The following is a 24,232-nucleotide window of genomic DNA, read 5'->3' as shown; positions in this document are numbered from 1 at the left end:
ATTTTGCTTGCTTATATAGCACCATTAATTCCACAGCGCTATGCAGACATCAGCATCATTAATGTCATCATTTGGGCTCACAATTAAAATTCTCTATCAGTATGTGTTTGGCGCGTGGGAGAAAGCCAAAGTACCTGAAGGAAACCCACACAAATACAGGGAGAACAGATGTTGTCTTTGGTGAGATTTGAATCCAGGACCCCAGCACTGCATGGCAACAGAGCCATCATGCTGTCCATGGCGATATCTTGGTTAATCAGTATAGGAACCTGTAGCTATAATAATCAAATCCAACATAGGTCAGCATTTTAAGCTAACAAGTCCATTTTAGGAGTAAAGAAAATGATGCATGCTAAAAATGTTGTGGATGTAGATCACTGGAAATGTTATCCAAAGTCCAGATTAATTTATGGATATAATTCTCCTTTCAGACAGAAAATATATATACTTTATTATATATAAGTTTTGGGACACCTATAAATTACACATACAGGAGCTTTTATGATACCCCAATCTAAATCCATAGGCATTAATATGGAGTTTGTTTGACTTTGCAGCTATAACAGCTTTCACTCTTCTGGGTTGGGCAATCTATAAGATTTTGGAGTGTCTCTCCGAGATTTTTCTCATTCATTCAGAATAGCTTTTCTCGGGTCAGACACTTATGTTGGATGAGAGGACCTGGCTTGCAATCTCCTTTCTAGAGTTTCCAAAAATATTGGAAATTGGAGGTATTTGTGCAGGCCAGTCAAGTTCTTCCACACCAAACTCACCCAACCACCATTTCAGACATTGCTCTGTGCATTGGGGCACAGTCAAGCTATAACAGAAAAGGGCCTTTCTCAAACTGTTCCCAAGTTGGAAGCATACAATTGTCCAAAATGTCTTGGTATTCTGAAGCATAAAAGATTTTTTCTCAATATAGATCTTCATCAGCGTACTTCTCTTCATTGTTAGGCTCACTCATTAAGGTGGATTAACAAAGTGACAGAGCAGGGTGGACACATGGACCATGGGCATGGTGCAGCAGGCTGGAGGGCACGTGGAATAGCGAGGAATTGGACATACTGGAAACAACAAAACTATGAGGGCAGACAAGAGGGAAACGGCATCTCTGAAGCAGCATACAGTGGATGCCAAAGGATCCACAGGAGTTTAACAAAGATGAATCCACAATAGAAACAAAGTCCAATAACAATTCATAATGTACTGCAACAAAATGAATTAATCCAGAAGGTGGGTAGGAGAGGGTTAATTGGCTGGTCTGAAGTTGTGCAGGAATCACAGGAGTATTACAAGATGACTGCACAGTGTGAACGAATAGTGAGCGCTCAAAACAACAACTGAATTCTACAGTGTCAGTACTAAGACATGGGTGTGTCTCTAACTGGAATTTAAGAGGCCTAGGGAGATGATGTCACTGACACGCCAGGTATCTTGTAAAATCCAACGTGTTGCACAGCAAAGGACAGAAGCCATATGCGAAGGGAGCCAAATCCCGTCTAGCTGGGAGATCCTCCTGGCTGCAGGGGCAAGGGAGTGCTCCTGGTGATGGAAAGTTCAGACCAGCAGCATAGTTGAGCCATTGGCAAGAGCTGTGCCCTACTGCAAACAGACGCAACGAGGAGTAAACTACAAAAATTGAAAATCCTTCCATTCTTGAGAATTGAGATGATTTTTAATAACAAGGAAATTGTAAAGTTGCTTATTTTTACAGGCACTCTGCAATTTTTGCCATTTATAATGTGGTGAATAATCCATTAAGATTTCCCTTCAATGAAACAAAGGGGTCTAGGTCAATCTCAGAAAAACAACCTCATAGCATTATCTCGCCTCCACAAAACTTTACAATGGCACTTGTAGGCAGGCAGCTAACGTTCTCCTGGCATTCATCAAACAAACTCTACCATCAGGCTGCCAGACAGACAAGCGGAGTTCTTTCGTCTACATAACACATTACTGCTCCAGATTGCAGTGGCGGCTGCTTTTCAATACTCCATTAGTCACTTGGTATTGTCCTTGGTGTTGTAAGGCTTGTATGGAGCTGCTTGACCATAGAATCCCATGCCATGAAGCTCCTGGTGCACACTTTTTGTGCTGAGGTTAATGCCAGAGAAGGTTTGAACTCAGCAGTTATGGAGTCAGCAGAGCTTTGGTGACTTTTATGTACTGTGCGCCTCAGCACTCAGAGACCCCGCTTTGTTACTTTACGTGGTCTGTCACTTTGTGGCTGAGTTGCTGTGGTACCTAAATAAACATCTCTACACAGTTGAAATATTTAGGATGGAAAAAATTTCATGAACTGACTTGTTACAATGGTGACATCCTATCAGGCTGCGTGCCCACTATGCATTTTTCAAGCCTTTTTACCGCTGAATTTCCGCAGCGAAAACGCTTAAAAAACGCTTAGTAATACGTGCCCCATGGCCCCCAATGATAATCCGCATGTGCTCTGCACATGCTGCGGAAATTTCCGCTGTGGATTATTATTGCGGAAAAATACGCAGCATGTCCATTAATTTTGCGGACACGCAGTGTAATTGCCGCCATTGACTTGCATTGAATCGCATAATATCCATATGAGCACATGTGCACAAGCGGATATTATGCGATTTAATGTGCGGATGGTACCCGGATCTGGAGAAGAGGAGACTCTCCTCCAGACCCGGGTACCATAGAACCTGGTAAAAAAAGAATTTGAAATAAAAGATAAAAGATTATACTTACCTTCCGATGGCCCCTGGTGTTTTCTCCGCTATGTACAGTCTGTTGTATGGGTCGCCGTGGTGTGAAAGGACCTGCCATGACGTCATTTAGTCATGTGACAGGTCACGCGACCGCCAACGTCAACGGTCGCGTGACCTGTCATATGACTAAATGACGTCACGGCAGGTCCTTTCACACCACCGCGAGCAGTGCAAGAAAACAGACGCAGGGGAGAAAAGACTGGGGGCCATCAGAAGGTAAGTATAATCTTTATTTATTTATTTATTTTTTTAACTATTACTTGGTCACATTATATAAATCCATGCCGATTTCATGGATTTATATAGTGTGAACAAGTTATCAAGCACTTTTCCAAGTGATGCTAAAATCGCTTGGAAAAGCGCTTGATAACCCGCATGCAGAAATGCATGTGAAGAACGCTTGACAAACGCTTCTACCTGGCAGGAAAAACGCATGTAAAATCTGCATGCGTTTTTCCTGCCAGGGAGAAGCGGAAAAAATATGCAGCATTTCTGCATCGTGGGCACTTAGCCTCACAGTACTACTATGAAATTCAGTGATCTCTTTAGAATGAGCTATTCTTTCACAAATGTTAGTAACGACAGAGTGCATGGTGAAGGGCTCAACTTTATACACCCATGAGAATGGGACTGTTTGAAAAATCTGATTTCAATGATTAACCCCTTTACGTATGAGTATGTCCAAGGTGGTATCCCAGCACTCCATGTGGGCTCCAGCGCTGAGCCCGCATGTTACCGGGCACATGACAGCTCATCTGTACAGCTGATCTGTACAGGTTTTCATTGCCGGGATGCTATGAGCGCCAACCAGTGGTCTGCACCCATAGCAAGTGGACACTTTTGCTACACACAGCAGGGCTTAAGCCCTGTGGTGTGTAGCACAAGCGAGCAGATGATCGCAGCTTTTAGTCTCCCATGGAGACTATTGAAGCAGGTAAAAAGTAAAAAAAAAAAGTTTTTAAAAATATATTAAAAAAAAAGTTCAAATCACCCCCCTTTCGCCCCATTCAAAATATACCAATAACAAAAATCAAATATACACATTTTTGGTATCGCCGCATTCAGAATCGCCCAATCATATATAAAAAGAATTAATCGGATCGGTAAACGGCGTAATGAGAAAAAATAATCAAAATGCCAGAATTAAGTTTTTTAGTCGCCGCAACATTGCAATAAAATGCAATAACAGGTGATCAAAGGATCGCATCTACCCCAAAATCATATCAATAAAAATGTCAGCTCAGTGAGCAAAAAATAAGCCCTCACTCGGCCCCAGATCCTGAAAAATGGAGACTACGGGTCTCGGAAAATGGTGCCTTTTTTTGTTTTTTTTGCAAAGTTTGGATTTTTTTTCACCACTTAAATAAAAAAAAAAACTATACATGTTTGGTATCTACGAACTCGTAATGACCTGGAGAATAATAATGGCAGGTCAGTTTTAGCATTTAGTGAACATGGTAAAAAAACAAAAACAATTGTGGAATTGCACTTTTTTTGCAATTTCACTGCACTTTAACTTTTTTCCCGTTTTCCAGTACACGATATGGTAAAGCCAGTGGATTTTTTCAACAGAACAACTTGTCCCGCAAAAGGCAAGCCCTCACATGGCCATATTGACTGAAAAATAAAAAAGTTATGGCTTTGGGAAGACAGTGAGCAAAAAAACGAAAACGCAAAAACGGAAAAACCCATGGTCGTTAAGGGGTTAAAAGGTGTGTCCCAATACTTTTGTCTACATAGTGTATAAAGTTAAGGCATGTAGTGAAAAGTGAAATGGCATATAATCAACTTATAGGCTGCTGCTTAGATTCTGAAACGTGATATCATTGCCAATATCAGACATCTTAATCTTGTAGTTTTGTTTTTTTATGCTTATACATGCATCTAAAAGGAGAGGGTAGCAGTGATATGTATAACAAATCTCATTACAAGCAAGCTAAATCTTCTTCGCAATCCTTTTCCCTGTTCTTCATCCTCAGCAAGTTCTAGAGGATTTCACATAAGTGAAACTGTCACAGTTGCTGTAGTTGATGGTTTTATTGATGACAGCAGCATCAGAATCCCGAGTCAAAGCAAATCTGACAAAAGATCAAATTATGACAGAGTTGTATCTTATGGGAGAGTGGAATAGAGCTTGTTATGCTCTGAGACATAGATACCATGACCCATTTGTCAATGTCCTATCCTTCAGTCCACACACCACTGTGAAATAACAAAAAAAATCTTCATTTTAGAGGCATACATCTCTCTGAAAGAATCAAGTATTACTACCTCTCCTGTCCAGTCAAGGTGACCCCAAATTAAAAGAGACAATTGTTGCTGGCTTGAGTTTTCTTAATTGATGTTTTCTGATTTTTTTTTAAAGATCAGAGTTCCTCATCATTTTATAAATTAAAAAAAAAATTGAAACCTCAATCTCGTGTCAAAGGTGTACTGTCAATAGTAGCAGCCCACACGGTCACTGTATTTCTGTAAGCTGGGGGTGCTCTCCTTTTTGGGGGAGCCCTTGGTTTTTTATGGGTCTGTGTGTTGAGGGAGGGCACTTTGTCTCAATTTCAAAGGTATCGGTATCCTCAGGATGCAGATACAGTTGATTACAATGAATGAACAGGGAGCTATTGACTCTCTGCCCCACCATTCAGCCTGTTCATCTGAGTCTCAGCATAGCAGACAGCATGACATCACCAGATTATTCCCACGGCAGAGAGCCTAAGTCCACACACAGCACAGACTGGAGCAGTGCATCAGGATAAAGGTGCTAGATGACTTTATTTTTATTTTGTTATGGGGTGTGACAGTGTCATTGGTTTTATATGTGAGGGGAGGTATGTGTAACTCAGGATGCTCTCCTGTATGAATTAAGACCTACTTTATTTCTGCCAGCATGTTATATGCTGGTGGGTTTACTCTGTTAAAGGGTGTGCAGTTTTATGGGAATGGCAAAGAGGGCGGGACGCCATTCCCCCTACCTCCACTCAGGGTGTGGCTGAGCAATGTGTAAAAGCTCAGTCCTTTTTTTTTTCTCTGGAGTGTGGTCTGGAGAGTGAAGTCTCCAGACAGTGTTGTGGAAGCTGCAGAGCTTTGCACAAGGACTTTGCCTGTGTAGTTTGTGCTACCGAGAGCGGGCAGAACCCGCTCACCTATGGACTGAGCTATATTTTGTTTTGTTTTCCCGTTTAACCCAAAGGGGTCTTGTTTATTTTTCCTGTGGAACCTTGCATGAGCATGCCAAATAATAAACCAGCAGAAAGGTAACCTGAGAACGTGTGTCCTGAGTCTGCCTCGGGAGAGCCGAGCGAGTCGTCTTGCCACAGTTGGTGTGAGAGTGCATGCAGGATTCCAGAAACACGTGTACCGGCCACAAAGACCGGTGGATGTCCTAGGTGAAGGCCGGCAACCAGCCAGAGAAGTCGGGCATCATGTAGGAGCTCTTTAAGCACCTGGTCCAGAGCCAGCAGAGAATACAGCAGCAACACCTGCAGGCCCAGCAGAGTATGCAGCAGCAGCACCAGGAGACGACCAAACTGTTGCTTCAGCAAATCCAGTTGCAGCAAAAGTCACAGCAGCAGCACCAGCAGGAGGCGCAACAGCAGATACAGCTTCTGGCGGACGCCACCTAGAGCACGGCGGCCGCCCCACCCACAGGGCCGACTGATGATTCTCACGTCAGGAAGGCGGTAATCCCTGGGGATGATGTAGAAGCATTTCTGACTGTTTTTGAAAGGGTGGCTGATTGGGAGAGACTTCCACCAGGACAGTGGGCAGAGATTCTGGCGCCATATTTATCGGGTGAACCCCAAAAGGCATATTTCGACTTGGCGCTGCAAGATGCTAAGGAGTATCCCAAGCTAAAGACAGAGAACTTAGCATGCCTGGGAGTAAATATGTCGGTGAGAGCCCAACCAGTTCATCACTGGGTGTATGCTAGCGACAAACCCCCTCGCTCACAGATGTTTGACCTACTGCATCTTGTTCAGAAGTGGCTACAACTGGAGTCCTCCACTCCAGCCCAGATGGTTGATCGGGTGGTGATTGACAGATTCATGCATTCCCTTCCCAAGCCAGTACAGATCCCCAGAACGCAGATGACTTCATGGGCCTGGTAGAGAGGTACCAGGTAGTTGAGAGATCCCTCGGGAAACCGGATGCAGTCATTTCTTCGTACTGGGATACCCAAAAGAGGGTGGGTTCAGCACGGAAGGGGTCTAGAGCCACCACTGGGGGATGTCCCACTCCCACCAAAGGTGCCATTAGGACTGTTGGTAAAGATATAGTCTGTTGGCAGTGTCACAACCCTGGACACATAGCCGCCAGGTGTCAAATATCCCCTGAACCCATTGACTGCAGCCTAGGCAGACGGGTCTCCTTTATGCCTATCCAGCCTGTAGCGTGGACCGTCGACCCGGCGTGGGGCCGCAGGCGTGTGCAGTGTCCATTAATGGAGTAAAAGTTCTTGGGCTGTTGGACTCCGGTAGTCTGGTGACCTTGATCACAGCTACCCTTCCCCATCAGTTGATCCTTTCCAAAACTCTGGGCGTTCGGTGCATCCATGGTGACGCCAAGGACTATCTCTTGGCCACAGTGACAGTGGGGACAGACTGTGGTGCCCAGTCCCATGAAGTCGGGGTAGTGAAGGACCTGATACACCCCGTCATATTGGGCCGTGATTTTGTCCTTATTTTGGGACTTGTGGGGAAAGGTAACTGGACTAAGTAGCGTGGGAAAAAGCCAGGTCCTTGGAGAAGAACCCCCGACGAAGTCTCAGGTGTAGTAGTTCCCACTGTGCGTCCTTGTCGGTGATGAGGGTGAGACGGTGACCGAGGAGGCCGACCTCCCTGAGTTAGATATGTCTGGAGAGAACTTTGGGACTGCTCAAGTTCGAGTCCTGACCTTAAAGGGGGCATTCGACCAGGTTGCTGTATGTAATGGGGTTGCCCAAGAGCCGGGGGCCGACACCAGATTCCCCCACTTTGCAGTGCAGGGGGAGTTGCTATATTGGGTGGCCAAACTAAGGGACGGTGAGATAGTGGAACAGCTGTTAGTGCCAGGGCCATACAGACGGAGGGTACTAAATATGGCCCACTCACATGTTCTGGGGGGACACCTATGGGTCAAGAAAACTCAGGAGAGGATACTGAGAAGGTTTTATTGGCCAGGGTGTGACCGAGAAGTTCAAAACTATTGTAAGTCCTGCCCCACCTGCCAAATAACCACTCCCTCCTCCCACTTTCGTAGCCCCTTAGTCCCACTACCTGTGATAGAGGTTCCCTTTGAGAGGATTGCCATGGACCTTGTGGGCCCCTTAGTTAAATCAGCTTGGGGCCACCAATATATCCTGGTCATCATGGACTATGCGACCCGGTATTCTGAAGCGGTTCCCCTGAGGAACTCGTCCAGCAAAAGTATAGCCTGAGAGCTGGTCCATATTTTTGCTCGGACAGGTCTGCCAAAAGAGATTCTGACAGACCAAGGAACCCCCTTCATGAGCAAGGTGATAAAGGAGCTTTGCAGAGTCCTTCAGATAACTCAGATTCGGACCTCAGTTTATCATCCACAGACGGACGGCCTAGTGGAACGCTTCAACAAGACCTTAAAGGCGATGCTCAGGAAGGTCGTTGAAAAGGATGGGCGAGATTGGGACTACCTGCTCCCATTTCTGCTTTTCTCGGTCAGAGAACTTCCTCACGCCTCCACTGGCTTCTCTCCATTTGAGCTCCTATATGGGTGGCATCCAAGAGGTCTCCTAGACATCGCCAAGGAAACTTGGGAGGCCGAAGTCACGCCACACCGGAGTATCATCGAACATGTCGCCCAGTTACAGGAGACAATGTCAAAGGTGATGCCCATCATGAAGGAACATCTCCTCCAGGTGCAGGAAGCCCAGGCGAGGGTATATGACCAGTCTATATCACTAAGACAGTTCCAGCCCGGGAACCGTGTTTTGGTGCTAATCCCTACCGTTGAGAGAAAGTTCCTTGCCAAATGGCAAGGTCCGTATAAGGTGGTGGAGAAAGTCAGCGAGGTTAATTATAAAGTCCACCAGCCTGGCCGAAGAAAGCCACATCAAATATATCATGTGAATTAGCTCAAGCTGTGGCGGGACCTGGAACCTGTGGAAACTCCTTGCCTGGGAGCCGCACAAGAAGGCAAGGTGGAGGAGGTCACTATTGCAGAGACTCTATCACCGGCCCAGAAGCAACAGTGTTGAGAATTACTACAGTGGAATCAGGAGCTTTTCTCAGAGTTGCCGGGGCATACTCAAGTGGTAGAGCATGACGTGCTAACAGAGCCACACGTACGAGTGAATCTGAAGCCATATCGGATTCCGGAAGCACGATCTCGACTGAGGTGAAGAGGATGTTAGGCCTCGGGGTAATAGAGCCCAATCGTCCTCGTGCCGAAACCCAATGGAGAGCGGAGGTTTTGTAATGACTACTGCCTTCTGAATGAGTTATCCAAGTGTGACGTGTACCCAATGCCCGGCGTCGACGAACTCATCGAGAGGCTTTGACCGGCGAGATATATTACCACTCTTGCCCTGACGAACGGCTACTGGCAGATCCCCATGTCCCAAACGGCTAAGGAGAAGACCGCTTTCTCAACACCTGATGGGTGTTTTCAATACATGCAGAAGCTGTTCGGACTACAGGGGGCCCCAGCCACTTTCCAGAGGGTTATGGATCGGATCCAAGCTCCACATAAGAAGTGTGCCGCAGCCTACTTTGACGACATTGTGGTCTTTAGCCCAAACTGGGCTAGTCACCTACCTAAACTACAGGCCGTTCTGGAGGCGCTAAGGAAGGCAGGATTTACCATAAATGCAAGAAAGTGTGCCATCGGAAAAGTACCTGGGCTATGTCATTAGGAAAGGTGAAATAAACCCGCAAATCAAGAAAGTGGAGGCAATTCAAACCTGGCCGCAACCGCTCGCGAAGAAGCAGGTGAGAGCGTTCCTGGGAATGGTGGGATATTACAGGTGGTTTATCCCGAATTTCGCCATGATGGCCGCGCCACTAATGGATCTTCTAAAAGACACCAAATCAACCATGGTGAAATGGACGGAAGAAATGGAGACCGCCTTTCAACAGTTGAAGCTAACACAATGCAAGCAGCCGGTCCTGGTCGCGCCAGACTTTAAGAAAGAATTTGTGGTCCAGACGGACGCTTCAGAGGTTCGTCTAGGCGTTGTACTCTCTCAAGAGATAAATGGGGAAGAACATCCCATTTTCTATCTGACCAAAAAGCTGTCCTCTGCGAGAAGATCTACGCCATAGTAGAGAAAGAGTGTTTAGCTGTAAAATGGGCAGTGGATACACTGAAATATTACCTACTAGGCTGGAATTTTAAATTAGTATCAGACCATGCCCCGTTGAGATGGTTGAGGGAGAAGAGGGGTAAAAATGCCAGGATAACTAGATGGTTCCTAGGGCTCCAAGATTTTAACTTTCATGTGGAGCATAGGCCCGGGAAGTTACATGGGAATGCAGATGCCCTCTCTAGGATTCCCTGCCTGGTGTCAGAAGGTGCTCAAACCCCCGTCTTTGGGCAGATGGGGGAAATATGTGACAGTGTCACTGTTTTATATGTGAGGGGAGGTACAGTACAGACCAAAAGTTTGGACACACCTTCTCATTTAAAGATTTTTCTGTATTTTCATGACTATAAAAATTGTACATTCACACTGAAGGCATCAAAACTATGAATTAACACATTTGAAATTATATACTTAACAAAAAAGTGTGAAACAACTGAAAATATGTCTTATATTCTAGGTTCTTCAAAGTAGCCACCTTTTGCTTTGATGACTGCTTTACACACTCTTGGCATTCTCTTGATGAGTTTCAAGAGGTAGTCACCGGAAATGGTTTTCACTTCACAGGTGTGCCCTGTCATGTTTAATAAGTGGGATTTCTTGGCTTATAAATGGGGTTGGGACCATCAGTTGTGTTGTGCAGAAGTCTGGTGGATACACAGCTGATAGTCCTACTGAATAGACTGTTAGAATTTGTATTATGGCAAGAAAAAAGCAGCTAAGTAAAGAAAAACGAGTGGTCATCATTACTTTAAGAAATGAAGGTTAGTCAGTCCGAAAAATTAGGAAAACTTTGAAAGTGTCCCAAAGTGCAGTTGCAAAAACCATCAAGCGCTACAAAGAAACTGGCTCACATGAGGACCGCCCCAGGAAAGGAAGACCAAGAGTCACCTCTGCTTCTGAGGATAAGTTTATCTGAGTCACCAGCCGCAGAAATCGCAGGTTAACAGCAGCTCAGATTAGAGACCAGGTCAATGCCACACAGAGTTCTAGCAGCAGACACATCTCTTCAACAACTGTTAAGAGGAGACTTTGTGCAGCAGACCTTCATGTTAAAATAGCTGCTAGGAAACCACTGCTAAGGACAGGCAACAAGCAGAAGAGACTTGTTTGGGCTAAAGAACACAAGGAATGGACATTAGACCAGTGGAAATCTGTGCTTTGGTCTGATGAGTCCAAATTTGAGATCTTTGGTTCCAACCACCGTGTCTTTGTGCGACGCAGAAAAGGTGAACGGATGGACTCTACATGCCTGGTTCCCACCGTGAAGCATGGAGGAGGTGTGATGGTGTGGGGGTGCTTTGCTGGTGACACTGTTGGGAATTTATTCAAAATTGAAGGCATACTGAACCAGCATGGCTACCACAGCATCTTGCAGCGGCATGCTATTCCATCCGGTTTGTGTTTAGTTGGACTATCATTTATTTTTCAACAGGACAATGACCCCAAACACACCTCCAGGCTGTGTAAGGGCTATTTGACCAAGAAGGAGAGTGATGGGGTGCTACACCAGATTACTGGGCCTCCACAGTCACCAGACCTGAACCCAATCGAGATGGTTTGGGGTGAGCTGGACTGCAGAGTGAAGGCAAAAGGGCCAACAAGTGCTAAGCATCTCTGGGAACTCCTTCAAGATTGTTGGAAGACCATTTCCGGTGACTACCTCTTGAAGCTCATCAAGAGAATGCCAAGAGTGTGCAAAGCAGTCATCAAAGCAAAAGGTGGCTACTTTGAAGAACCTAGAATATAAGACATATTTTCAGTTGTTTCACACTTTTTTGTTAAGTATATAATTCCACATGTGTTAATTCATAGTTTTGATGCCTTCAGTGTGAATGTACAATTTTCAAAGTCATGAAAATACAGAAAAATCTTTAAATGAGGTGTGTCCAAACTTTTGTCCTGTACTGTATGTGTCACTCAGGATGCTCACCTGTGTGAACTAAGACCTACTTTAATTCTGCCAGCTTGTTATATGCTGGTGGGTTTACTCTGTTAAAGGGTGTGCGGTTTTATGGGAATGGCAAAGAGGGCGGGACGCCATTCCCCCTACCTCCACTCAGGGTGTGGCTGAGCAATGTGTAAAAGCTCAGTCCTTTTTTTTTTCTCTGGAGTGTGGTCTGGAGAGTGAAGTCTCCAGACAGTGTTGTGGAAGCTGCAGAGCTTTGCACAAGGACTTTGCCTGTGTAGTTTGTGCTACCGAGAGCGGGCGGAGCCCACTCACCTATGGACTGAGCTATATTTTGTTTTGTTTTCCCGTTTAACCCAAAGGGGTCTTGTTTATTTTTCCTATGGAACCCTGCATGAGTTTATGCCAGATAATAAACCAGTAGAAAGGTAACCTGAGAACGTGTGTCCAGAGTCTGCCTCCGGGAGAGCCGAGCGAGTCGTCTTGCCACAGGGGGTGCAATGGGGCCTCATACTTTGTGTGTGGGAACATCATAATTTTGGGGGTCACTTTGGGGGCAGGAAACTAAGTGGTTAATGTGTGAGCATCAAACTGTGTTGGGTTTCTCTATGTAGGAACCATACTGTGGAGACATCTTACTGTGTCAGGGGCACTATGTGGGCATCCAACATTATATTGTGTTGGGGCACTGTGTAGGCACCATAATATGTTGAGGGCACTGTGGGGACATTATATTGTGTTGAAGGCACAGTGCGGGTAACATACTGTACGTGGGGAGGGGGGGACTGCAGTAGCAAATTGTGTGGGAGATTTCTATCTCATTCAAAAACAGAAGCAACATGGAGGACATTACATAGCAAGGTGGCTCAGTGGTTAGCACTAGTGTTGAGCGAATTTGTTCGGCATTTCAAATTCAGGTTCGTGTTCTGGGTTCCGGCTTGTTCGTGCCAAAAAATCGGCTCCGCCCATGAACATCCCTGATTTGCCACGCTGTCACGCAGACAACATCTGCGTGACAGCGTGGCAAATCAGGGATGTTCATGGGCGGAGCCGATTTTTTTTTGCGCGAACAAGCCGGAAACACGAACCCGAATTTGAAATGCCGAACAAATTCGCTCAACGCTAGTTAGCACTGCAGCCTTGCAGCGCTGGGGTCTCAGGTTCACTTTCACATCCCACCAAGTACAACATCTGCAAGGAGTTTGTATGCTCTCCCTGTGTTTGCGTGGGTTTCCTCTGGGTTCTCCGGTTTCCTCCCATATTCCAAAGGCATACTGATAGGGAATGTAGATTGTGAGCCCCGATGGGGACATGATGATAATGTCTGTAATGCGCTACAGAATATGATAGCGCTATGGAAGCAATGCGTAATAATAAGAACAGCCCTGCTAAACAATGTAACTGTAAATCAAGCTCTGCAGTAAGCTAAAACACTTACTAGAAAGCAGAATTATATAGTTCAATAGACAGCTGTAATCTGATCACTTAATGAGCTAGCAGTTTGTTTTGTTTTGAGCAAGACGGATTTTAGCTTTGTCTAAAATAATTGGATAAAGAGACATACTTCTTTGATAAGATATATTACAACATTTCTTATAATTGGCTTATACTGTGGGGTTTGTGCCCTGGATCTTTAAATGACCACTGTACTTTCGGACATTCTATTTCATAATTAATATACTAGATAAACAATTTGCTAATTATTACTTTCTTCAAAAATTATGTTCTCTTACCCCTGAAAAATGCCTCCAAGATCCCGGCCAGAAGAAATCTCCCTTCTCTCTAACTTGCTGTCCACCTCTTGTTATCAATTGTAATCTGCCTCTGGCAGCAGAGAGACACTGGATGGATTGCAGGAAATGTGGAGAGATATTTGTCTCTTTGCTCCTGTTCTTCTATCTCATCATTTCTACTACGTCTTCAGAAATTAAAGGCACATAACTTTAACAGAGAAGGAAGAACACATTTCAAACCAGTATTGAACAATCAAAAATGCATTACATTGTATCGGCATCCTGTTCTATCTGTCAAACTGCATGCAGGCAGGTGCAATGCATGCTGGGTAAGTGAGGGAAAGAAGTTCCTGCAACTACAGTGCAGGCAGAAGTGGGGATGGGGCTTAAATCTTTGCGCCTGTTCTCCTTTCTGCTAAACTGGGTACAGGCAGACACAAAGCTTGTTGTTTAATTGAACGAAAGGAAGTTCCAGCAAGTATAGTGTTGGCGGAATGCAAAAAGGGTGAATAGCCAGTTACAGAGCATGAAAATGGGAGAGTCCTTGAACACATTAGACTGGTACATGCACCAAACGCAGTTTAAACTCGTTGTCAGAGACCATGTTTTCTACACTTTCTATGGGAAATTACATATACAATTTAATAATGCCAATAACGTCCCTGAGCGTAAAGACCTGCAGAAATATTAGACAGTTGATATCAGCAGGATCGGCTGACAGCCTAATGTGTATTGGGACTACTCAACTCGAGAGAGGGAAGGATCCGACCTGCTGAATTTCACTGACTGATCCCTTTTATTTCTCCATATATAAGCTGCTATCAGCGGTAGAGTCTGGCAGCGGTTCTCTCATTCATAGAGAACATAGGAGCGAACGGATCAGCTGAGTGCTCCTGTATATGGGGGAATTGAGAGAGATAACTGTCTCATTCAGCAGACGGTTATCTTATGTGTATGGGGGCCTCAAGTATTGTTTTTAAATGATCTGTTACCTAGATGTATTACGACATTGTTCTAGTCTACTTATTCCAAGTAATGTTCTTTTCCAATGCTGTAATGTCCTGATCAGGCTATGTTCCAACAGAATGAGCTTTGTTGGACATATAGACCATGGCTGGTCCTTCTAAGCTGTCTAATCGAGACCAACAGACATCACATTTGCCAAATCCAACATTTAATATAATCCTGACAGGTGGAGATCTGCCATGCACTTGCCCTTGCTTTGTTAGAGCCTAGCACACAGCACAAACCTAATCACACTGTGAAGCCCCATCTGACTCTTCAGGGAGTCCTATAAAAAACAGGAAACAATCGCTTTGGATTATTTCAATCAATTTAATTTTAATGGAAAATCCACTTTTGTGATCTAAACTAAAAGGGTGCCATTTGGGCATTGGCAGGTCGTCTCAACTACAAGCTGTTTGACATCATAAAGTGAAGCCAAGAAACCTGCTGAGGTTGTGTTATAGTCGCTCATTTTCAGCTTCTGAGAGGCGCTTGGTGCTACGATTATGCAATGAATTCCCATAGGACGCCTCATTGACCCTGAAAATGGTATTTCTTTCTGTTTTCTTTGCACAATAAAATCTCCCTGTGATTACTGTAATTGCTTATCTCTAGCATCTTGCTGCTTCTCTACCATTAAGGTTAGCTCTGTTAAGGACTCTGTCTGTAATAACTGTAATTTTAAAATAATTGGGTTAAATGGAAACCAAAGTTTATGTTGCTGAAACACCAGGCTTGCAACGATGACAGTAATGGACAGTATGCTAAATATGATGATCAAAAACACTAACAACACTGCTATTCAAAAAACGGAGTATGTCCCCATAATCCCAAACACCGGTGGACAATCCAGGATTTAATTCTTCATAATAAAACTTCAAGATACATTATTCAGAACAAGATGATTATTGGTTTCTGATAATGAATGTTAAGCTCGCGCACGGACTGACTGGCGTGAGCGTGATTAGTGATCCCACTGTACCATGAACCGAGGAGTGCCTGGAGGGGCGTAACTAAGTATCAACCCAATCCGACCAAGGTCGCACGGTGGCTCAGTCGACTCCGTGAACCAAGGAGGAACCGAGCAGAGGGACCAGGTGCTATTCCAGGTCAGACCCCGGTCACAGCTGTTGACCCACACCGGGGAATGCAAGAACAGGCAGGTTAGACTGGCTTACAGGCAGGTGGGTATTGGCAGGCACGGCTGGTATGCAGACAGGTGGATACTGGTAAGCACGGCTGGTATGCAGACAGGTGTATACTGGCATGCATGGCTGGTATGCAGACAGGTGGGCACTGGCAAGCACGGCTGGTATGCAGACAGGTGGGCACTGGCAAGCACGGCTGGTATGCAGACAGGTGGGTACTGGCAAGCATGGCTGGAGTGAATACAGGGAGATACTGGCAAGCACGGCTGGAGTGCAGACAGGGAGGTACTAGCAGGTTGGAGCGCAGGCTGGATAGGGTCCAGTACAGACTGGGAGACAGGAACAGAGCCGCAGATGCGGTAGACAAGCAGAGTAAAGCGAAACCGCCGGAGTAGAGGACAAGGCAGAGCAGAGAGGAACCGCCGGTGCGATGAGCAAGCAGAGCGGAGCGAAAACTGCAGGTGCGGTGGGCAAGGCAGAGCAGAGCAGAACCGCCGGAGCGGTGGACAAGGCAGAGCAGAGAGGAACTGCCGGAGTGGTGGACAAGGCAGAGCAGAGCGAAACCGCAGGTGCGGTGGAAAAGGCAGAGAAGAGCGGAACCGCTGGAGCGGTGGGCAAGGCAGAGCAGAGAGAAGCCACCGGAGCGGTGAGCAAGGCAGAGCAGAGAGAAGCCGCCGGAGCGGTGGGCAAGTCAGAGCAGAGAGAAACCGCTGGCGCGGTGAGCAAGGCAGAGCAGAGAGAAGCCACCGGAGTGGTGGGCAAGTCAGAGCAGAGAGAAACCGCTGGCGCAGTGAGCAAGCAGAGCCGAACAGGGCTGATGGTGCAGGCAGAGAGGACAGGGCTCTGTTCACATGGAACAGACTGGAAAATACAGGAAGATGGCTAGAACACAGGAGGAAGATACGGAGGAAGGGAAAAGGGACAAGCAGAACCAGATACACACAAGGTACTTACTATGAAGTAGCGAGTAGACACAAAACTCACAAACAGAAGTACAGAGACAACGAGTTGGAGTTAGGTGCAGGTTCAGATACTGCAGGAAAAGGGAAGGTATGGACAAAGAGACAAACAGGTAACAGGCTAGGATACAGTTCAGACAAGAACTGCTACTGCAATGAGATACAAGTACGAGCCTGGGTATACAGTCCCCAGAGTGGCAGAAACAGACTAGAAGTCAGAGATAACAGGCCTGGGTATACAGCCCCCAGAGTGGCGGAAACAGACTAGGAGTCAGAGATAACAGGCCTGGGTATACAGCCCCCAGAGTGGCGGAAACAGACTAGAAGTCAGAGATAACAGGCCTGGGTATGCAGCCCCCAGGGTGGCAGAAACAGACTAGAAGTCAGAAATAACAGGCATGGGTATGCAGCTCCCAGGGTGGCAGAAACAGACAAGATACAGGACAAGACCTGGCAACTCAGATGCAAGGAGCACACTGATAGATAGTGATGCTCAGGCACCTCCTTCTGGGTGGAGGGGGTTTAAATATCCAGTGACTCACAGCAATAGGCTGGGGATGCATTAAGACTGGGCACACAGCAGCTATAAGAATCAGAAAGTAACCGGGCCGCCGCCCTAAGCAATCAGACAAGAGACATGCACACAGCATGAACTGGAGCAAGGTTTGCAGGCTGTACTGACAGGTAAGATTGCGGTCTTGCATAGTGGGAGGTGGTGCACTATGCAAGCTCACCGCCAGGGATGTTACAATGAAGTCAATAAAGTATATTTCCATTTGAGTTATTATTGATTACTTAGCTTTGGATATATGTGATTGGTGACTTTCTAAACCATCAAGGACATGACAGATTATATATCATTGAATTATCCCTTATGTGCATCCTCGTTAAAATCAACCAATCAAATTAAATCATTACTGGAATCATACATTGGCTTAGAGAGCATAGCTCCGTACATACCGGATACGAGAAAGCGTGCCACAAATGGATGTTCATTGAATTTGTACAAAATTCAACAGAAAAAAAACCTCTGCATTCCTCTGCATAAAATTGGAGGCATAGGTAAAGGCTCCATACACCTCTATGGGAACTCTATCACAGTTTCGCACATAAAGAAGCCATGCGGCCACATTTACAAGTTCTGGAGCGGTGTTCATATTTGATGTTTTTGTTGCAGTTGTTGCTCTTATTTTAAATTTCTTGTTTTTACATAAATGTTTTATTGTAATTTTTACAAAATAGACAAAAACAGAAGAAAAACTGCAGCAAAAAATTTCATTTGTTAATCCAGGCTAAAACTCCACACTAAAAAAACAACCCATAATTTGATATAATAATATTTTCTGATGTTTTCACAAATCATGATTAGTCTGGTAACCCACTGCTTGTACATTTAAATCTTGGTATGCAATTATTCGGATAATTCCTTATTTATTGTGATTGCATCAGTTTTTTTCTTAAAGCAGTTTCCCCAAAACTTGACATTTTTTCAATGGTAAAATGGGAAAAACATGGCATAAAATGGATTACAAGGGCAAAAAGTTGACAAAGCCCAAAGAGAAGTTTGGTTATACTGAAGCAATTAAATTATATGTAAACTATAAAAGGAAGTGAAGGTGAATAAACCCTTCCGTATAGTAAATCCCAACATTATAACAATAGAAGAACCAGTAAAATTGTTTTTCGCTCATATAGAATCCCTGCTCCCATTATGTCAAAGAAGGTTGGTATAAGAACAGGTATCTTTGTAGAATTTTTGACCAGGACTATCTTCTGACAAAGGTTTTTTGACTTTTTCACCAAGTACAATATCTTTAAAGAGGAAGTAAAAAATTGATCAGTATTTGCCTTAGTTTCATTCCCGATTCCCTCGAGATTATTCAGCTTTATGTTGTTTTTTTAAGGCTCCAGACATATGGTTCTTATTGTTTTTTAGTAATTGGTCTTTACAAATAAGGTAGTGTTCACAGGGTAATAATGCAGAACAGCCTAAAGACACGCCCCAGAGAGTCCTGCGAGCCACGCCCCCTTGGTAAAGACCAAAACAGTTAGCACTAAATAAAAAATGCCAATACTTCTGGAAGCAAACAAAAAACCGAATGCTTACAGCAGCAGCAGAACTAAAATAAATGCAAAAACGGGACATTTTTCACCTGGAGACAGAGACCATGCTTCCAGCAATGTGTCGCTTATTTGGCTGCTTGCTGTAGTTTTATCCATAGGAGATTATCGTATTATTGTAAACCTGCTGCCATGTAGTCCTCCATATTTATGAGCTTTACATAACCCCACCCCACCACTGATTGGCAGCTTTCTGCCTATGCACAGTCTACATACAAAGCTTCCAATCAGTGGTATGGGCGGGGTTATACAGAGCTCAGCATTCAGAGAACTGCTAGATCTGCAACAGATAAAACATGATTTTATCCAAAGTACAGTAAGCAGCTCAATAAGTTACTGGAATCTGTTCCTCCAGCTTTTGGTGCTCTCAGATGAGGAAGCAAAAGCTTGTGACAGATTCCCTTTAAGAGGACATGTCTTCATGCTGCTGTCGTTCGGGGAACTGCTGATCTATAAATCCCAGTAGTCTGCTAAACACTACTACACAGAATTCTCTATTTTATTTTTGTGGTATTTTGTAGTGGTGTTTGTTTCAGCAAATAAAAAATAATCTTGATAAATATAACCTGTTGGGCAATAATAAAATATGAAACACACTACAAACTGTGCCTTTTTGTGGTGTTTAGTTGCGTTTTTACAATTTTATTTTTAAATGCAGCATTCTCTTGGAATGACAAGATGTTTTAGTATTTTCCTAGAGATTTCTCTATGGGACAATAAAACATCTGGAAAAAATGCAGATGTGAGCAAAAAAAAAAAAACTCTTAAAAAACGTTAAAATTCAAAGTATTTTTTTTTTTAAAAGACAAAAAAACTCCGCATTGTCAAAATATTAGTCAGTGGAAAATACAACAGAGACTTAAAATGTGCCGAATTTATCACACCGTTTTCTAATCTAAATAGTCACCACCCATTAGTCAACTTCCTTTGTGCCAGAAATTTGTGGCAAAAATGTGGCATAATTCTGGTGTATGTTGTCACATTTTAAGCCACACTTCTGTGAAATAAGCCATATTGCTTTTCTGCTAAGACATTCTCGCTTGTCGTGCGAGTCATAGAAAACGTCTAAACATGGCGGCACCATTTACCTTATTAAATCTCCTCTATTTGTGAAAAAAGTCAAAATTAAGCAAAAAAGATTCATTTAACAAAAATTAAAAGGAAAAGAACAAATCTCTAAAACTCGCTCACTGCAAATTCAGCATGGCACCACCAATGTATATTAAATTTGTGAATCTATAAATGATTAATCAAAGCTAATGAAAAGCTACAGTACACAAAATTTAATTTCTAAAAATAAAAATCCCAGTTGGGAAAACACTTATTTCTGGTAAGTAATGCCGTCTGTTTAACAAAATCTTTGTAACATTTCGGTATTCATCTCCCAAGAAGGCTACATGTTAATGATACAACAAATCTCGGATCTTTTATGTGTCCTGATTATTTCAATTTCATTTTATTATACTCAGAATGAGAAAAGCCCAATTTTTGTTATCGTAGGTTTTATAATCACTTTCCGTACACTTTTTTTGGGAGACTAAGGATTCTAAAGTCTGTAATATGCACTTTTAATGCCATGATGGATCTGTTGTAATAAAAAAGGAGAAAAATAAAATGGAACTGCAGCTGATTCACAGCGAAACACATTTTCCTTTCTTGCTTAGACATTTTTTATGTGCTGACTGGTATGGTAACATTTATACTTCATATAAAAGAATGTAAAAAAACGAATTAATTTTTAAATAAATGTGGGTAAACAACTTTGTTTCAAGCATGTGATGCTCATTTAAACTCACCTGTGGCATCTAACAGTTGTGGACAATATGAAAATCACACCTGAAACCAGATAAAAAGGGGAGAAGTTGACTCAATCTTTGCATTGTATACCTGTGTGTGCCACACTGAGCATGGAGAACAGAAAGAGGAGAAGAGAACTGTCTGAGGACTTGAGAACCAAAATTGTTGAACAATATCAACAATCTCAAGTTACAAGTCCATCTCCAGAGATCTTGATGTTCCTTTGTCCACGGTGAACAACATAATCAGGAAGTTTACAGAAGAAATGATTGATTGCAGTTATTTATTCCAAAGAATGTGCAACCAAACATTAAGTTGAGGGTGCCAACAGTTTTGTCCGGCCCATTTTTGGTGTTTTGTGTGAAATTATGTCCAATTTGCCTTTTTTTCTCAGTTTTTTTTGTGTTATTCCAAAATACACAAAATAAATAGTTCATTTTCTGAAACAATGTCAAGGGTGCCAACAATTGTATCACGGAAATTTTATAAAAAAAAAGTTCAAGTAAATGTAAAAAAATATTTTTAACAACATTTATGGTACTGATTTATTTTAGTTCATTAAATACATACTTTTTTAGTTAATCTAATATTAATTCATCACAGAATCCCTCTTAAAAATTATTACTTAAAGAAAACTAATCAGTTTCGGCCTCCATTGCTCCTCTGAGTAAGCAGTTCATTTTTGGGGGGGGGTTTATATTATTTTTTTTAAACTGGCTCTACAGTTCCAGAAATATCGATCTTTTAATATATTGCAAAATGTTATAGTCTTTACCAAGGGGGTGTTGTTTACAGGGTAATAATACAGTGCAGACTAAAGACACCCCCCCCCAAATAATCCTGTGAGCCATGCCCCCTTGGTAAAGACTATAAAACCTAGCACTATGTTATATTTTTAGATCTGCCAAATCTCCATATGGCGGATTTAAAATAAAAATTAAAAAAAAGAATACTTGTGAGCAATGGGAATACGATATAAGCAAAAAACGGTTATAAGTTGTCTAAGCTGATTTTCTTTTTTCTTATTTTTGTCGAATATAACTGTAGGAAAAAAAATCCCTTTTACTTATTCTAACAGATTTCTCTTTTCCAGGATAACCCCAGTTGTACCAGCCTGTAACACTAAAGATCCATTTACTCACAATAAAACAGTACATAGTTCATAAGTTGCTGCTCTTTTGGAGAAAAGATTATTGACTGAGTCCCTTAATAAAATGTTTTCAATAAAATACTTTCTATACAATACCTATTTTTTTTTATCATCACGGGATTTGTAAAAGAATGAACATTCCATCATGAAACAAGTATATATATCTTTATGTCTTAAATCTTTCTTCTTTTTTTAATTATTATAATTAGCTGAAGAATAATACTAATGTATATGTAGCGCCGACATATTCTGTAGTAACAAACTAGTAAATTGAGAGGATAGTCGCTGATAAGTAGAAAGGAATAGATTTCTCTATTTGGACTACAGCTATACCAATGTTTTCTTTTAATCAATTTTTATTAAAGTGAGAAGTGCAAACGTCTCCCAATACCATTGTACACCGTGTCCTAGCAACGACTTTAAGATAAAGATAAAATTGGTTTTATCAAAGGAAAATCTGAACCACGAAGAAAGAGGTTTAGCTTGGAGAAATGACCAAATTACTTATTAATGGCTTTATGGTAGGTTTATGTTCAGTAAAAGAAGTGAGGATTATTGGTGACAACGATGACCAGAATAATTATAATACTATTGGGAAAAGCATGCTATCTATCTATCTATCTATCTATCTATCTATCTATCTATCTATCTACAGTCTCTATCTATCTACAGTCTCTATCTATCTATCTATCTATCTATCTATCTATCTAACTGTCTGTCTGTCTGTCTGTCTATCCGTAGGTCTGTCTATCTATCTAGCACATAAAATGAAAAAAAAAAAAACAGGTTATCAAGATCACATGGGTTTTGGGCACACTTTGATAAACAATTAGCATATGCGAATCTCTAATGGCTATGAAGCACATATGTCCCTGTGGATTATACAAAATGACCCCTGTAGTAGGACAGTTCAACATTTTGCTCATTCTTACTTTGCTTTCATGAAGTTGGGATATGTAATAAGAATCACAATATTCATCTCTGAACTTGCCAGTGAAAAACTAGGCCTTGTGAAAAGTCATGAGAAGTCACTATTCACCTCTTAAGGAACCAAAATTTGCAGCAAATCCTTTAAACCTGCAGTGGAATGACTTACTGAGCCTCTATCCCAAGTGACATCTGTAGATATCTTACCCTCACTTCTACAGCTTTCTCAATGCTCCTGCTAATAAACCTTCTCAGTTAATAGGTGCCTATTTTGGCTCACCTGGTGAGATGGATCTTCCAAGCCCAAGGTCCAGGTGAGCACACGGGCATCAGTGCAGCAGCTGGCAGGTGATGCCTGCGGGAAACGGGTAGTACAAGCACTGGGGGCCGCAAGCAGACAGGAGACCAGAAGGCAGATAGCAGTGGTACTGGAGGCCCCAAGCAGATAGGACACCGGAAGACAGATAGAAGTGGTACTGGAGGCCCCAAGCAGACAGGACACCGGAAGACAGATAGAAGTGGTACTGGAGGCCGCAAGCAGACAGGAGACTGGAAGACAGATAGCAGTGGTACTGGAGGCTGCAAGCAGACAGGAGACCGGAAGGCAGATAGCAGTGGTACTGGAGGCCCCAAGCAGACAGGACACTGGAAGACAGATAGAAGTGGTACTGGAGGCCGCAAGCAGACAGGAGACTGGAAGACAGATAGCAGTGGTACTGGAGGCCGCAAGCAGACAGGAGACCGGAAGGCAGATAGCAGTGGTACTGGAGGCTGCAAGCAGACAGGAGACCGAAAGGCAGATAGCAGTGGTACTGGAGGCTGCAAGCAGACAGGAGACCGAAAGGCAGATAGCAGTGGTACTGGAGGCCGCAAGCAGACAGGAGACCGGAAGACAGATAGCAGTGATACTGGAGGCCGCAAGCAGACAGGAGACCGGAAGGCAGATAGAAGTGGTACTGGAGGCTGCAAGCAGACAGGAGACCGGAAGGCAGATAGCAGTGGTACTGGAGGCTGCAAGCAGACAGGAGACGGAAAGGCAGATAGCAGTGGTACTGGAGGCCGCAAGCAGACAGGACTCAGGAACAGTAAAAGTCTTAATACCAAAAGACAGGTGTGTGTCTTGGTAGTTCTTATATAGGCCCAGGCAAACAATCACATGGTAGCACACCAGTCCACCTGCACAGTCCGACGTAGAGCACGACAGAGTTCAGCAGACTGAGGGGAGGGGAGCAGAACCCAGATCTGGGACAGGTGTGTAACAGTGCCATTCCTTGCTGTCTCTGTTTTACCGTAAGCCTCTACATTAGTTACTACTATATTGTCATACTATTGTCATACTCACTTAGCTCGTATGTCTTCTCTTGAAAAATCTGAAATTATAAATTCGATTCTGCTAGAAGTTACTACTCTTCCATTTTCTTTGA

Source organism: Phyllobates terribilis, unplaced genomic scaffold (genome assembly GCF_046119375.1).
Source record: "Phyllobates terribilis strain yellow unplaced genomic scaffold, ASM4611937v1 Scaffold_5__5_contigs__length_657084704, whole genome shotgun sequence".
NCBI classification, from domain to species: domain Eukaryota; kingdom Metazoa; phylum Chordata; class Amphibia; order Anura; family Dendrobatidae; genus Phyllobates; species Phyllobates terribilis.
This window is presented reverse-complemented; position numbering follows the sequence as displayed.